This window comes from Rhamphochromis sp. 'chilingali', assembly GCF_963969265.1.
Source record: "Rhamphochromis sp. 'chilingali' genome assembly, chromosome: 21".
NCBI lineage: Eukaryota > Metazoa > Chordata > Actinopteri > Cichliformes > Cichlidae > Rhamphochromis > Rhamphochromis sp. 'chilingali'.
This window is the reverse complement of record NC_137949.1, coordinates 11,956,860-11,973,334: the sequence shown is the minus strand read 5'-3', so window position 1 is coordinate 11,973,334 and position 16,475 is coordinate 11,956,860. Positions and strand designations below refer to the sequence as shown.

The following is a 16,475-nucleotide window of genomic DNA, read 5'->3' as shown; positions in this document are numbered from 1 at the left end:
GTGTTTATTCTAAATCAGCGCTTTTGCTTTTTTGTGCAGTAAATAAAACCTAAAGCAAAAATCATGGTGTTTTCAAAGGGCAAACCTATTATAGGTTACAATGTAACAGCAGATTTCAACTAAAAATCATTGGCCTGTCTTATTTGACTAGTAAAGATTCGCTTTTTATTACCGTGTGTTTACATACAACTATATCTGAAGAGCTAAAAGTTTTTTAATTACTTACAAATCAAATCTAGAGTAATAAGAAATTTAAATAAAGTTTGAATCTTACAAACAGCAGAAAAAATAATTTTTTTCTGATCAGAAACAGCGTATCCCGCACAGACTACCAGCCCCGTACAAATCTGAAGCAGGTGTTGCTGCTGTCAGCAGCCTGTCAATCTGCCACACTGTGATTGAGACATCAACCTAATCCATGTTTACACTGTCCTGCATGTGTCACGCCTAGCCGTTAACCACACAGAATTAGGCCGTGTTTGACACCTCCTGCAACCCACCACTTGAACCCATCATCGACTTCAGGCTCAAAGAGCAGTTCCGGTGCTCTGTAAGCAGTTACTGCATTGTCAAGGGCCCAGAAAGCAAAAATAAAGCAGGAGGCTATAAGGGGATTGGGGTGAGGGCGTGTGGGGGGGTGGAAGGAGAAACGATGGATGGCTATGGGTAAGTGCCACTCCTTGAATATCCTCTCCGGCTCCCTTCCCACTCTGCCCCTCTCCTTCTGTCCTTCATTCTCCTCATGTCTCTCCTCCTCCCATCTCTCCCCCATTCTCTCTATCTTCCTCTCCTTCCCTCTCTCTGTTGCTTACTCAGAGAAGCTGCCAGTGTTTGCTTCTCCTTATCCAGGTTTCTAATCCGCTGCCAGTGAAAGAGTCCACTAAATAGGTGCCGTCGAAAAAGGGGGAGAAGGACAGGCAGAACCATTAGAGGAGAGTTTATCGGAGTCGCTCAATCTGTTATCACGCCTGTCCCTCTGTCCCTCCCGCCAGCCGCCACCTCCCTTCCTTGTCACAGAGCTACTGATTATAGCCCCAACCAGTCCCCAAACACACACATGCACACACACACAGCCCACCTCTGCGTATATTTGCGCATGTCTGTTCAACAGCTTTGTTGGTGTGCCTTGCCATAAGTGAGCGCATATGTTATTGTGCACTGCTGCCTGTCAGTTTCTCCACCACCTGCAAATGGCTGCAGCCGAGAATAAATAAAAGCCCCCCTCTTTTCATCAAGGGTGTACTCTCGGTTAACTTCCTGTGCCTGATCACAAAGAGCCCGAGAAATAACATCAAATGTTGAGTATTTCGCTAGAAACCAGAGAGGAGACACCGAGTGTCCCTGAGGGCACTTTGAGGTGCGAAGCGGAGGTGCTCTAAAATATGCCTGCGCTGCTTTGTTGGCACGGGTGCCACTGGGACTGAGAGGGGAGGGTGAGAGTTTACCTAAAGGATAAATGTCAGAGGATCAGCTAAATTAGATCCTGCCTGTATTAAGACATCAACTGCTGCTGAAGTGTGTGGCGTATGTGTGTGCTCTGTGTGTGTGAGAGTCTGTTCCGGAGTGTGGACCTCTGCTCTCAGTCAGACTGCGGTCCAGGCTAAAATGGAGCTCAAAATTGAAGTGGCAGAATAAGCCGTTTCCTAGAGTTTCATCTAGTGCAGAACAAACCAGGAAGGAGGGACAGTCTTCCTCTCACGTGTTACGCCGTGCAGCAAGGAGAGAACAGATCGTTTCACCAATCGATAGGCGATCACTTCTCTTTATCAAGCCTGGCCAAAAACATTTAATGCCTAAATACCTGAAAACAGTCGGCTGAGACTCTTCAGCCTCTGATATAAAGTGCATCGGAGCTCCTTGACCAGTGTAGCTTCAGGCATCCTGTGCCTATCTTTGTTTGCCATTAAGGCTATACAAGTACACAGTGCAAGTAGCGCTGTGGCCCCTGTGTGCAAGACAGGAAACGGGTCGTCTCTTACACCCCAGGCCCTAAACACAGTACGCCGACTATAACGACACTCCTGGTGTGATGGGTGCCCCGCAGCACACCTCCGACTACCATATTTGTTCTTATATCCGAGGCTACCGAGAACACAGCCCGAGAAACATGCTGACTATCAATTTTATGTGGAAATACAGACGGGAAATGACTGCATTTGGATACGGCTCCTGTAGGTAATTTGCTGCGAAAACATTACAACAGGCTTTATTAGAGTTTGCGTTTCTCAAATTTGGATGTTTCCAGCTTGGTTTATGGGTAACCGGGAAAACGGCTGCTGCCGAGTGACATTTCTGCCACTCCGTCCATGTTCCGTCATTTAGAAGTAATGGCCGTGACCACTGCCTCCGTGTTTACATAGGAGTGGGCTCCCAGCACACAGCCTGTGACAAATTATAAAAGCCGGGCCTCTGTAGCCGGCCTGCATTTCATTAAACTTTAACTTCTCTTATCTGCAGCGACAGAGGATGGAATAATAAAGGCTGACAGGTATCTAAAGATGTATGTTTGGACTAGGGGACAGGAACAGCATGAGAGCCTTAGCCAGCTTTGTCACCAACGAAGGGACATATGTTGCGGGCTATAAAAACTGAAGGCAGATGTTGCTGTTTTACTGAAGCTGGGAGAAGTTGTAGACGCGGATGGTGCTTTGCACATATGTCCACCATGAATAGCTGTCTGCTTCCCGACCAGTGTTTCTGGCTGCTCGCGACACAAAAAAGAAAGAAAACAATTCCAGGTGTATTTTTTATCTGCTCAAACACAGTGAAAATATAGCATTCAGTAAAAACCAAAAGAAAAAAAAAAGCCTTATCTGTTGCAGCCCCTCATTTAATATTTTATCTCTTGTTTTTGTTTGTTTTAGCAAAAATGTGTAACCAGAGGGAATATATGTGCAATATAAAGGGCAAAGTTCACATCAGGGAAAACCTGACATATCTAAACATCTAGAGATAGCAAAACTGCACAAATTTTATATAACAGCTATGCACTCATACAGGACTCATTTTGGAGAAAAGATGAACATACATTTTAAAAAATGACTGATTTAAAGATGTTTTTGACTACGCTGAATGAACGAGTCGAGGTGTGCTGTCAGTCATTATTAGCGAAAACAACGCGCCTCAGCCTTGCTTGTCTCTCTCTGGTTGTGTTTTTTCCCCACGCTCAGGCCTCTCTCAAATCCACTCTACACAAAAAGACCCCTCAGAAAAGAAACTTGGATCTCAGGCGTAAGTTGGATGAGGTTTATATCTCAAAAGGACAATGTGGCAAGGCCAACATTAAACCATGTTAAGATCTTCTGAGAGAAGCAGTTGATTGATTCCATAGAACCTTGTTCATCAAGGCCACCAGGTCTGAACCAAAGATATTTGGAATGTGAGGAAGAAAGAGGTAGTTACGGCAACAAAAAGCCGCTGAAGCGGCCTTTGTAAGTATCTGAAAGGACCTATCTGCAGCCTTCTAGGCTCTCCCGTTGAGCAGACGAAAGACTACCGCGTAAATAAAAGCCAAGGGTGAGCTCACAACTTTGCCCGCATGAATAAAAATGGCCACAATAACATTACAGATGCATACACAAATAAAGCCAGCCATTCATTTCCTTGTAATACTCGGCAGGCATTTTCTCTTTTATTCAGAGCTGCAGAAGTATACCGATTTCTTGCAGTTCAATTCATAATAAAAATATAAATTCATTTTCTCTCTCAAATTTGGTGTGTTAATGCTTTTTTCTCACCCTGTAATATCCAGTTTCAAGACTGACAAGGCTGTGCCGCCAATTTCGAGATGTTTTTTTTTTTTTAAACTCTCCATGAAAGGTTGTTTGTTTTGTGTGTGTGTGTGTGTTGATAGACAGCTGTGCAAATGCTGTGATAAGGTCAGAAATGGCCTTCCCTGTGGGTGGTGGTGGAGAGTATCCGCCAGCCTGAGGAGTGGACTAGGTGGCTGAGATAGCCTCCTCCTGCAGGCGAGTAGGTCTGGAGTGCTGCTGCTGCTCTCTCCCCCCAGCAGCCATGTCCTGCTGGAGTGAGCCCCTTCACCACAGCTTTGTCTGGGAAGAGAGTAGCCGAAAGGGCCCTCTGACACTGGACAAGACCCCTCAATATACAAGCGCCACCTCCACAGCCTCGTAAGCAATCTTGACTGCAAGCTCGCGCACACAGCACTAAGTCAGCATGCGCACGCACGTGTTTATCTGCTGTTTCGTTTGTGCGATTTTAGGTTTAACAGAGTGCCAAACTAAAACACAAACACGAGGCAGAGGCAAGAGCAGACCGCCACCTGCCCCGTTCGCGGCCTATCAAGCTTTCAATGTCCATTTCCAAGAAGAAAACCTCTGCATTCACTGCAAACCAGGGAAGAGAAAAGAAGCGAGATAGACTTGTATACTGCAGAGTAAGTTTTAAATAGTTCTTTATCTACAGTGGTTTTTTTGACTGTGTCCATGGAGGAAATAGAGATGTAATCAATAATGGACAGCCTTGAAAATGGCTGTAAACAGATGGCCTATTGAAAAGAAGCATGTTTTCACCTTCTTCCCTCCTATATTTGTGTTTTCTAATTTACAATCAAAAAAAGGAAGAAGTTTTCTCCATCGCCGAGCTTTTGCCCGCATTTGTTCCTGAAAAGAGATTGCAAATCTTCTATTCAATACCAGCGCACAATTGTCTTTCACGTTATCATAAATAATAAGCCACCTCCGCTCGTCTCTCAGCAGACATTTTCCCCACAGATAACTCACACCATGTGTCACAAGGCGTGACAAAGCCCACCGTGTGACATATGTAGACAAACGGAGAGAGAAAAAAAAGAATGAAGGAGGAGCGTGAAAGAGGAATGCAGTATAATGTATAGTGGTTTTGTCCAGGTAACCGTTGGCTTAAATGCAGCTGTGACACATTTGAAATTGGCCCTGGCCTGCCCACAAAGCCGGAAAGAGGCGCTGCAAGCACTAGCCAATCCATACTCTCCAGACACCTGCTCGGCTTGGAGAATCCTCAGATATTGACCTTCAATTCAGCCGGTATTCAGAGTTGATGAAAAGAGATAAGCACTCTAATCTGTCCGCCGTCTTCGCGCTCCCATCTATCGACTAACTGACACAGACTTATTTTAGCACTGCCTGCACGCTGACGCCACATGCCAGTGTGATACATAAACCTAATAGATGTTTATTTGAAAAAGCCTAATATGAAAATTGCTTCTAAAGACACATGAATCAATTTTCAAAACCAAACATAATTGGATATTCTGAGGCACTTATTAAATGTGAATTGGTCCGGGTCTTCTCGTCTGTCAGAGAAGTCTCTCCCTCCTCTTTGCTGTGTTTCCTTTTGTGACATGTTATTATGCTCCGTCTCCCTCGGTCAGTTGCCTGCCACGGGGGAAAAGCCTTTAAAATCTCAACGGACGAGTGTTAAACCAATGAGTGCATACGACGCCTGAGCTCTAATGGGCACGCGTGTTTGCGTGCACAACTACATTTACGCGTTCTTATGTTCCGGTAGGTCCTTTTGTTACCCCTCCCGACGACACCCTACATTTTCACATGACAGTTGTAGGCTGGATGTTAGAGCCACTTGACAACGAGTAGAGGAGTAGGAGGAAGTGCTTACTGAGATCCTTTGTAGAGGACAGCGATGCCTACATGCTGGCGGTGTCACAAACCGGCCACGAAGGCGACCGCGCGGACAGAGGCGCGCGTTAATCGAAATGTGCAAAGATTACTGGAAAGATTCACGCACACCCGACTACACATGGCCACGCATCCCATATCAGAGAGCCATCCGGTCATTTTCATATTCATATTTACATGTATATGAGAGTCGGCGCATCCCAGGAATACAGATCTATTTAAATTTGGAATCCGTAAATACCCACCTCCGGAGAGCCAGGAGAGGCGGAGAGAGGGGAGGAAGAGGCCAGTATATTTATTTGAGTGACATTGTCTAAATTGAAGTTTGACACTCTTCACCACTCTAACCTTTATGCAAATGTGAAAACATCTATATGTGATGGACAGAATTCAATTAACTGAGATGACAGAAAATAATCTAGTGAACTGAATACATCATGCAGTTGAAAGGTAACATAATCATCCCGGTAGGAAAGGGTTGGAGGGTGGGTGGGGGTGTCGGCGCCAGAGAGACAGAGAGAGAAAGAGAAGGAGAGAGAGGGGGTGGAGGAAGTAGAAGATAGAGCCCATTTCTCCGTCGTCTTATCGAATGGCACAAGCTCTATTTCTCCAAAGCGGAGTCTTCAGTCCACTAAACTCTTGATCTCAAATGAGAGACCCTGGAACACTGTTGCTAAGCAATTAGGGGGGCTTATTGAGCCGCTGATTCTCGCCGCTCAGTGTCCATCATTACAATTTCTCCTCACCTCATAGACTTCCATACTGATGAACAGCAGCCAGCGCCCAGTGGCCGCACACAAGAAAATGGGCTCCTCCGGCAAGGCTGCAAATTACACCGCCTGCACGCCACCGCCCTCATTTCACCCGATACTGCCCCAAAACAACTGTTGCTGCCTGGACCCCGGAGGTGTGTTTGGTTGAGAAAGAGTGAGAGAAAACGCAATCTGCAAGCACAGAGTGCTTCCTTTTCACTCCTATTCCACATTAAAAACCCAAAAATCACACGTCTAAAATGATTGAAATCGCATCAGAATTTGCATGGATAGCTCACATAAACAACCCATATTATCTAACAATTAGCTCTCACAATAGAAATCAGTGCAGTGAGCAAGCAGAGGGAGGGAGTAAGCAAAGAAACCGCCAGCACTTTGGCGAGCTGTCGGCCAGATGGGGGCACCCTTAACCAAGTTATGAGAAATCATGCTACATTAGAGGGGGCAGATTGCCACAGTAAAACAAGCATGTGCAGAGGACCGGGGATGTTTGTGGCTGTACTTCAAACTATTCACAACAACATATGGGATGCCACAATGAGCACCTACACATATTTAACTCAAGAGGAAACGTTGTCCAAAAAAACTCAACGTGCCATCAATTCAGAATCCCGTTTCTTCTCTAAGTTTTTATAATAGTATGCTAATATGCACCAAAACACATTTTCAGTGTATTTTCTCTGTGGTGGTGTGCCGAGTGACGACACTAGGTGGCTCTGTGCACTGCTCATGGTCCTGAAGAGCCTCTCGGTTATACTGGATTGCTTCTGTGTTTGCATGCTGCTTATTTTTACAAAAGCTTGTGTCCTCACATAAATTTGAACTGAACTGGAACAAAAAATACACAGTGATTATGTGCTGTCTAGAGTACAGTGCATTTATTCATTTCAGTAAATAACAATGTAGCGTGAGACAGGAAGCGTGCAAGTTGAAAATCTCAGATAAATACAAATTTCCATCTTTTACACGTGTCTAGAAAGCCGCACCACAAACTGCCGCCGTAATGGATGGTTAAGTGACTCCTCACCAGATCTCTTACATATAATATAAGTTCCATTAGCCCGGAAATGGCTACTGTATGGCATTTAATTAAATATAGCCTTTCAAAGAAACCCACGGCAAGCAATTTAGAGTGTGGTAATATTTGAAGCTTGTGTGAGGTTACTAGTGCTTTTAACTACTGCACCCACTGCACTGACTGTTAATTAACATATTTAGAATGAAGTAGATTTGCCATGCACTAATCATTCTCTAATTCACTAAGAACTGTAGCCTTTCAAACACTGGACAGCAATCAGTGTGCCCGGCCTAAACATTACATAATCTGTAATTATGTTTCCCTGAAAGGAGAAATATATAAATAAGGGTTTGTGAATTAGCAGAAGCCCGTTGATGTGATTGGTTAATGGATGCCTTTAGGTGTTGTGAAGTCTAGGTCTGTTTGCCATGTATAAAGCGAAATACACTTTGTGACCTAAAATAGACACATTCACGAGGATGTTAGAGAGGGAGAGTCAGAAGACGGCGAGTGCTCTCAAGTGCTTTCAGCTAGTCTCAATACTTCCTGGAATGATTTATTAACCGCATGCAAACTGCGATCTCCATATGGACTAATAAGGAACGCATGAGAAATATCTGAGAAATATCACTGATGCAGCACTAGAACCACCTCACCCTGTATGGTGCAAGGGGTGGGCCTGTCCCAGAGGCACCGGTGCACCATGGGTAATGTTTTGACTCCTCAGGTATAATGAGTGAGCTGTGGCTCAGCTGCTGAGAGAGAGAGTGGCAGCACTCCAGCTCTGACCCCCTTCTAATCCCGGGAAACCCATCCTGGGCCGACTGCTGCCTCGCTTGCAGCTTTAGGGTTTGAGGAGCGAATTGACAAGACTGTTGCTGCTCGGTCTCAGAGAGGACCAGGAGATTCCATGTACCTGTGCCCATTAGCAGTTTAAACATCGGCCTTACTCTTGACTGTCCTACACAGCTATCATTCTCTCGTCTCTCACAGCTCTTACGGGATCACTAAGAATAAATGATATCTTTGCTAACAGATTTCATTTTACAGTTAAAACAAACCCCCTTGGTTTGTTACATGCAATCTTTACCCAGCATATAAAGCTGCACAACAGCAGAAAGATTTAGCCCTTTTTATCTCTCAGCATTTCTCATCTGTGGCAGAATTAGCCATGCAAACCGAGGCTGTGAAATCAGAAAATGTAAAGTCAAACTTCACAGCAGGAAGGCAATCAGCGTATGTTTTGCTCATGACCTGGGCAGACAAAAGCTAAAGCAAAGCTGCTCGGCATTATTAATTATTTGTGCAGAAGTAGTTAGTTGTTATCAAGACTTTGGTGACATGAAACTTAGGTGCTGTGAGGATCAAACGTGCACATATTCTGATTGAAAAAGGACCAATAAGCAGAAAACTTTCTGGGGGCTGAGATTTATGTATTTTTTAACATCGCATTACTTCCATCCCCGAGGCCTGCGGTTCCATCACATACACATTAGGGGAAGATCACACAGCATGCAGGCAGGCCTCTGCTGTACTGGCTGTTGTCAGGTGACTCTCTCTGCAGCTTCGGCGGCGGCAGATCCCAGCAGGGGACATTGCTGATTGCTGACCACGCACACAACAATATCGCCTGTGAACCCATTGCTCTGTGGCCGCCCCGGCTTTGATGCGACATCTAATTGGCCGAGATGAACTGTTGCTGTGGCAGCTTGAGACCCGGCTTCACTGTAAGCCAGTCCACACAGTCGCTGTCTGCATTTAATTAGGTCCCCTCTGCCTCTTGTGTGTGTGCGGACTGCATGTGTACGTGCGCAAAGTATATCGATATGTACATCTGACTTTGTGTTTTCAACCCCTTCTCTGCATCTGTGTGTACATGCACTTGTTTGTAGCATTAAAAAATATCAATTTACTATTTGCTGTCACCAAGCAGACAGGTGCAATTGTGATTTCACAACAAAAGGAGGTGCATCCTTTTAGAGCCTGATGTGATTACTGTATGGAAGATTTAGGATGGAGAGGTTTGGGGCTTTATCGCCTGGTGGTTTGTTTTCTCAGTTATTAACGTAGCTTGCAGTACTAGTGATCGGGTTGGACATTGACAGGGTGCAGTCGAGCAGAAGAAAGAGTGAAGGGTGTCATAGCGGTTTGTTTTCACAGACCCTTCACTTCTCAGCGTTTGGTGATGGGTCTGGAGCCTGTTGTCACCACAGAGAGGCTGTGTGTGAGTGGCGCTTTGTTTAACTTCCTCTCAGTGCTGGAGAAACCAGCAGGGCCTGGTAATGAGTCTGCAAACAGGACTCACGAGGAAAAGAAGCACGTTCCTCTTTGCTAATTGCACAGCGAGAAAGCAACGTGTTACGTAGTTTAGCACAAGACGTTTATGGCCGTGTGCTGCGATTTATCGTGAAAAATTACGAGAGCACGTAAAGCGCTTATACCTAACAGCTAGAAATTCGTGTTACACACCGGCAGACATTTTCATGTTAAAAACAAGGGCAATTTCAGAAAGTGAGTTGCTTTGTTTATTTGCATAAAATTGAAGAAAAAACACAAAGTATCATGAGTCTCAGCTTGTGCTAAACTCACCAGTGCACAATAACTGATTATGGCAAATTACTATCCCTGTACGAGCTCCCGAGAATCTGCTCTCCGTGCTGTATGCAGCCCTGAAGCAGGGGAAGAGAAATTGTTCCACCCAAGTACCATAAAAACAGATTGGAAGCTCGGCACTGTGAATTAGCTGCACAGGAAGCCCCCTAAACCCCCTGTTTTATTCATGAGCATGAAGGCTATCGGAGTCTAAGAAACCCCTGTGGTTTTGCCCGCCACATCAAGGTTGCATGCCGCGTCCATGGAAGGTTGCATTTTATTTTTTTTTAAACATGCCACGCTGACGCCACAGTAAAAAGCATTAGAGATTAACTGCTGCTGTCATTTGAAAGTATATAAACACGCGCTCCACTCTTCAGTCTAATGCATAAAGCCGCGCTGAAAGATTTTAATGAGCAAACTTTCATTCAACTCATGAAATCCTGCTCAAAATGTCCCCAAGTTACATTTTGGGCTTCACAGCTTTGTTTGGGCAACAAGGAGAAAACGAAGTGAAGGAGGGGAGTGGAGAAACTTTGCGCAACTGTTGAGGAAATGCATTGTTGCTGGTAATCCTTTGGAAATTGAAACAGGGAGAGGCGGTGGCTCCCAGGGGAGACTGATACAGTGGACACACATACAGTACGGTACCAAAGCACGACGGAGCCTGAGGAGGTGGAGGCAGCCATAGGGGCTACGCTGAATTGGGGCCAAGCGAAAGGAAGGTGAATAGGCCACATCTGCCAAAACTGCAGAGGAGGGTGTGAGGGGGAAAAAAAGGAACTTGTTCAACTTAGCAGTGCCTCATGCAGACTAGTTTAGCATGTAATTATGACAATACTTGAATCCCCACTTCAGTTTAATGTGATGGCACAAACAGAACCTAAAAATATGACAACATGCACACATGCATTCAAATTCACAATAAGGCGGTCGCTATAATAAATCCATGGCTGTTTGTGACTTTATTTTGAAAAACAGACAGGAAGGCTATGTAAACAGAATACACTTATACATTATATCTAAGCGATGTTTACACCCACGTGCTTGTCACAAATAAGGTTCTCTAGCCAGACTGCAAAGCCTGAAAAACAGGATTTTAAATTGCCTTTAACAAGCACAGAATCAGATGTAAACAACTTGCTTTAGCAATGAGCGGGGAATTAATTAGTCTATTATGCTAATGAACAAGCAATAATAAAGAAGTTGCTACTATGACAAGAAGAACCCAGCGGAAGGCCATTTATGGCATTTCCTTTTTGAAATCTCCTCGAAACCTATTAGATGTTTCTCACAGCGTCAGGCCAGAGTATATGTAAAATTCAGAGCCATGTGTCCTTGTTTACTTGGTTTGTCAGGGCGCCAGCATTTCCTAATTGTCCTCTCTGAATTTAGCAACTTGGTCTCTTGTCATTACGGTGGCACTGAAGTCCTAATGAGTGGAATTGTTATCTGAAAGATGGCCCCCTTTTTCCCTGCTGCGAAAGCACATTAGATCCAGACAGCTCATTTCCATTCCCCCTGTCATCTCTCTAGAAATGACGTGCAGTGCTTGAAACTGTTTATTTCCAAATTCAGACCTCCTCCGCGGCAGCCATCGGCTTCAATTACCAGTTTTTCCTGAGCAGAGCCATCAGGCAGCCTGACACTGAGGTCCAACCTAATTCCCACCTTCTCCAAAGTCAAGAGCATAATGTGCAGATAAAAAAGGTGGAAAATAGCCTGCCGCTCATTAGCATGCAGCGCCTGTCTGTTCATTTGCTTGCTGCGAATGAAAGTTCTGACACTCAGCGCCTTGTGCAATACGAGAATAGTCCTCTTCAGACTGCCTCGTGTCCTTACTGCCACGGAAAGGTCATCGCAGAGGTCTGCGCTCGCCAACCTGGCTGACTGCTCTTCACTGGCCCACCTGGGAGAGGGGTTAGCTGGGGGTATTGATTCAGGGAGAACCTCATTACCTGCTGAATCAACATATTATTGCCATGTTTCACCCAGCCGATTGTTTACAAGTGTCTTTAGTGCGGGCAAAAGCCTGCTCTGGTGGGCCATGACCGCATTCATTAGTCCCTGACCCTGGTGATTATGTGTTATCTGATACGCTGCTGTCTGGCTTGGCCGCATGAGCAGGGCCACTGGCCTGCATTGGCCTGGGCCCATTACAACCCCTCTCTTTTTCCACTCTCTGCTATTCTCTCCCCCTCCATCCCTCTTTCCCTCTGTCTGTGCTCCCTATGAATGTATCCATTAGCCTGGCGATGTGTAAATTGTTTTCACCTGCACCACGGGCAGATGGGGAGCAGTGTCTCTGTCGTGCTTTCCTATGCATGACCTTTCTAATCAGAGAAAGGCGATTCCCTTGTTTCTTCCCAGAACAAGGTGCGCTTACGTGAGCGTGCACACATACATTACATACACACAGCACCGCAGCCGTGTGCTCGCACTCACAATTTGCAATCAATATGCATGCTGTGTAGTGGGGATATTGGTGCAGTGGTAGCGGTGACAGGGTTCATTACAGGAGCTCACCTTACAACACTGTGATGGCTTAATACTGAGGAGAGGGCCTGGGCCCTGGGCTGATCCTTGCTGCTGCCATTCCCAATTTCAGGTTGAATTGAAGGATAATTTGACCTGGAAGACTAAACCCACACAAGCGCAATGACTTCCAATTGCAGTGTCAACTGAGTGTGACCTACAGAACTGACAGGAGAGGATGTCCCTCACGCAAACAAATAAAGCATTTTCTAATGCCTTAATGTGGATGTGACATGTGCCCCGTGGGCCTCTCCAGGAGGATTGGGTCAAATGGGCCATCCAGGACTGGATTGGCTCTTCGGGTATAGGGAAGAGGCGCTCATTTACTCAACTGTCTCTTCTCAGGTCTACTGTTCCTTCAATGAAAAAGTTACCGATCATATTAAAAAACAACTGCTTCTTGTGAAACAGTGGCAACATCCTTTCAAGCAGAACATTTTTAAGAAAGATCAGTGTTTCTGCACTTAAGCTGCATAACATGAAAAATGCTTTAAAGATAATAAACCCTGTTTTGGAATATAAACTGAATAACAAAAACTATGCCAAACAGAACTAATAACATAAATGTTGAAGTACAAACGAGGTGTTTGAAGAGGTTTCAGAACCTTTTCTGAGCCTTGCAGGGGAATACCTATAATCAGTGTAATCAATTCAAAACCTCAGTAAGCATGACACAAACAGTGAGACAAGACAAGCTATCTGGTTTTATTCACCACTCAGCAGCTGGTTCACTAGCACCAAACCTAAGCTAGCAAACATGGGGCAAAAGAGGGCACTGTTGTAACAAGGCAAGGCATCAGCATTACCAACCAGCACAACGACATAATAGCAAACATCAAGTCCTGACTGTCAGCCATCTGACCTAAACAGCCCAGCCCACATGAATCTCTTCATCTGATAACCACACACACACTGCCCCCGCTTGCCGCCGTGTGCCACACCGCTGCTCCTATCAGCTGTCGGTCAAACTCTAGACTAAAAGACTCTTGTCAAACTGTGAGATGATCCTCTCCTTCCTGTCTCTGTCGCCCCCAGTGACTGCAAACATGTGAAAATGACAGACAAGAGTCTGGGTGACACTGGTAGAGGATGCCCAAGAAAAAGAATAAAAGTATAAACAACACGGAGAATGAATCCACTCTGCAAAATACAACATCACAAGGCCTACATGTGCTAACAACAACAAGCCACTGTCATTAGAGCTTGGAGTCTTTGTTCAAAACCACAATGAAGCATTGTGCTCTCAGACAGCACTCGAGACTGCCCTGATGTTTATTCAGATAACCACCAAGTGGAGCAACGTGGTGAATCTGATCTCCTCGCTAAAACTCAGTAACAGAATAGACAATATCCACAGAGCCGAAAAAAGAAAAAGTTTAAAGCAAGAACTCAGCATGTGAAAAAAGTTGCACAATGTATTAACGCGGCTTAGCGCACCCTCTTAGCGTTCAATTTCTTCTCAAGTTGCAACCGAAAAGGTAAGCATTGGAAACTAGTTCCCCTCCATCCCATTCCATTTTGTCAGCTTTCTTTTCCATGAAATTATAAAAGGGATTTGTTGCAGCTTTTCATCCACTTGATAGCACTTAACTAATTGCTGTCCTCTCATAGACAAAAACGTACTTGCAAAATATCGACACACAAATAAACTGCACGCGGGCACACGCACAACACATAAAGATCTGTCTGTGATATTTTGTATCCTTTTCAAATTTAATCAGGCCTGATTTTGAACAGATACTACTAATATCATCCTCCGGACACGTTTAATCTTTTTAATATACCTTTGTGAAAATAAAACTATACCTGTGCCAACCACAAGAGCCTGCTTTTTGAAATGATTATAAAAACCCGGTCAAATCTCTTTCACTGCTGGTATCAGCCAATTATAGAAACAAGTGACCATTGAATTAACACGTGGAACTTGAAAGCTTTTGCACTCTGGTGCAGAATGCTCTCTGGAAAAAAATATGTCAGACCTTAATTTGTAATTTCACAGGGAGTCAGCTGAGTTGTGGGCTTTTGCAGAACGGAGGCACTGCACATGTTCAAATGTGCTGATCAATGTCACAGTTCTTTCTGAATATTTTTAAATGCTACCCACACAGAGCTGTGAATGAATAACAAATGTTCCGACAAAGTTCATTTTAAACTTGCCACAATAGGAAACTTCAGTGGATTTTTTTTTGCCGCAGATGAGAGTTGAGGATTTGCATTAACCCCAAACACTGCTTCAGTATCTAAGTGATAGTGAAAGGAGTGAAGGGAGAGCCATTAAAACCAGAGCTGTGGAAGAACAGCCACAAAAGACAGATAAACCCAACACCACAGAGAGGTGAGCCAACTGTCTTGCACAAGGAAAGGAAAAAGGGGAGGGAATGGAGAAGATAATTTAGCATTTGTGTAAGCTGTTTATCAAATTATTAACTGCACAGATGTTTCTGACTAGCTGGGGGGGCTGAACATGGGCTCTGCCAGGCAGGGGGAACAAAGGTCTGAAGGATTCGACGGAGATGTGCACTGAATATCAATTTAATTTACTTGCTGTTAATTCTCATGCAAATTGTGACCTCTGTTAGGGCATATCAATGGCCATACAGATTGTATGTTTGCACAGGAGCAACAGAGAAAGCCAGTGTGGAGACACTGTATAAAACTACAAAGAGTAAAAGTAAACTATATTTTCTCGGACCCTTCATGCAGTAAGATTTGAAAAATGGCACCTTTTTGTTTACATTGATAAGCACTTGTTAAAACTATTACTACTTTATCAAAATAATGGTTTTATTGTTGCAGCATTTTGGACTATATACTTTTTTCCTAACTAGGAAATAAGTATACTGTGGATAATTCACTGTAAAGCTAATGTTGTTTAAGAGATATGTGGAAAGGAATGCATTATAGATGAGAAAATGGGAAATCTGAATTTATTCAGTGCACCTGTTATTTCATAACTCACCTGGATGAATTAAGTAAAAAGTTCAGTTCAGAGTTTTCACATCAATTTGGTGTGCGATCTAACACGGGGGCCTAGTATATCTGGATATTACAAAGATATTAAACAGTGGTCGCAAATGTAGTCTGCATTGGGAGGCCACAATCTGCTGAAAATAATCACAAATGCATGTATGACATCCAACAAAGACTGATCACAGGCATCAACCTTGGCTGAGCTCAGCTGGAACGGCAGTGCTGCAAGTCTCATTTTCTTCATCACCTCCAAAGCACTGCCTTCCAGCTCTCCACGGCACAAACAAAAAGCCTGGCAACAATATCAATTATACATGCAGGAGGCAAACAAGGGGATTTATTTCACAACAAATAGCCTCATAGAGAGATACTGAATGGGGTAGATTAGCATTAGAAAAGAACAACAAAACTCCCCAGTTCAACAGATAAAGAGCAGTTTGATGGGACTGGAATTGGGGAAATTGGCTGATTAGGGTGTGCATTTGAAGGAGCAGTCAATTTCAGTATCCCAGCAAGGACATGTAGTGCTGTCGCTTTGAGAAAATGACTCAGTCAAAACATGACATTCTGAGAAATGTCAGCGATGAACCTTGATAATGCAAGACAACATCTGGGGATGATGCACAGCAACCATCAGAGAAAATCAGACATCAGTGTGTGTGTGACAGAGCAAGGGAAGCTTATCAAATAAAAGTCAGACGTTTGATGGCTGGTATCTAGCCCAGGCGGGTTAGAAACTCTGATAAATAAACAGAAATGACATTTAAACACCTTTACGAACATCTGTGCGTCTTTCTAAATAAAGGGAATTTACGTTCGGGCAAATACTCCAAATACGCTGAAAAACAAATTCTTACCCAACATTTAGTCGATTTTTTTTCTTTCATTATTACTCTCGGATTTAATTCGTGCACGTCTCCGTGCTCCAACCACGTGTTCTCTGTGTTTATC

General features: G+C 44.2%; 1 long non-coding RNA gene across 1 annotated transcript in view; it reads right to left on the bottom strand.

The window, feature by feature from the left end:
• LOC308388986 overlaps positions 1–16,467 on the bottom strand; it is a 43,395-nt gene extending 26,928 nt beyond the window's left edge. Inside the window, exon 1 of the long non-coding RNA XR_013970200.1 lies at positions 16,382–16,467. This is a non-coding gene — a long non-coding RNA (uncharacterized lncRNA). The remainder of the gene's footprint in view (positions 1–16,381) is intronic.
• Positions 16,468–16,475: the final 8 nt, after the last annotated feature.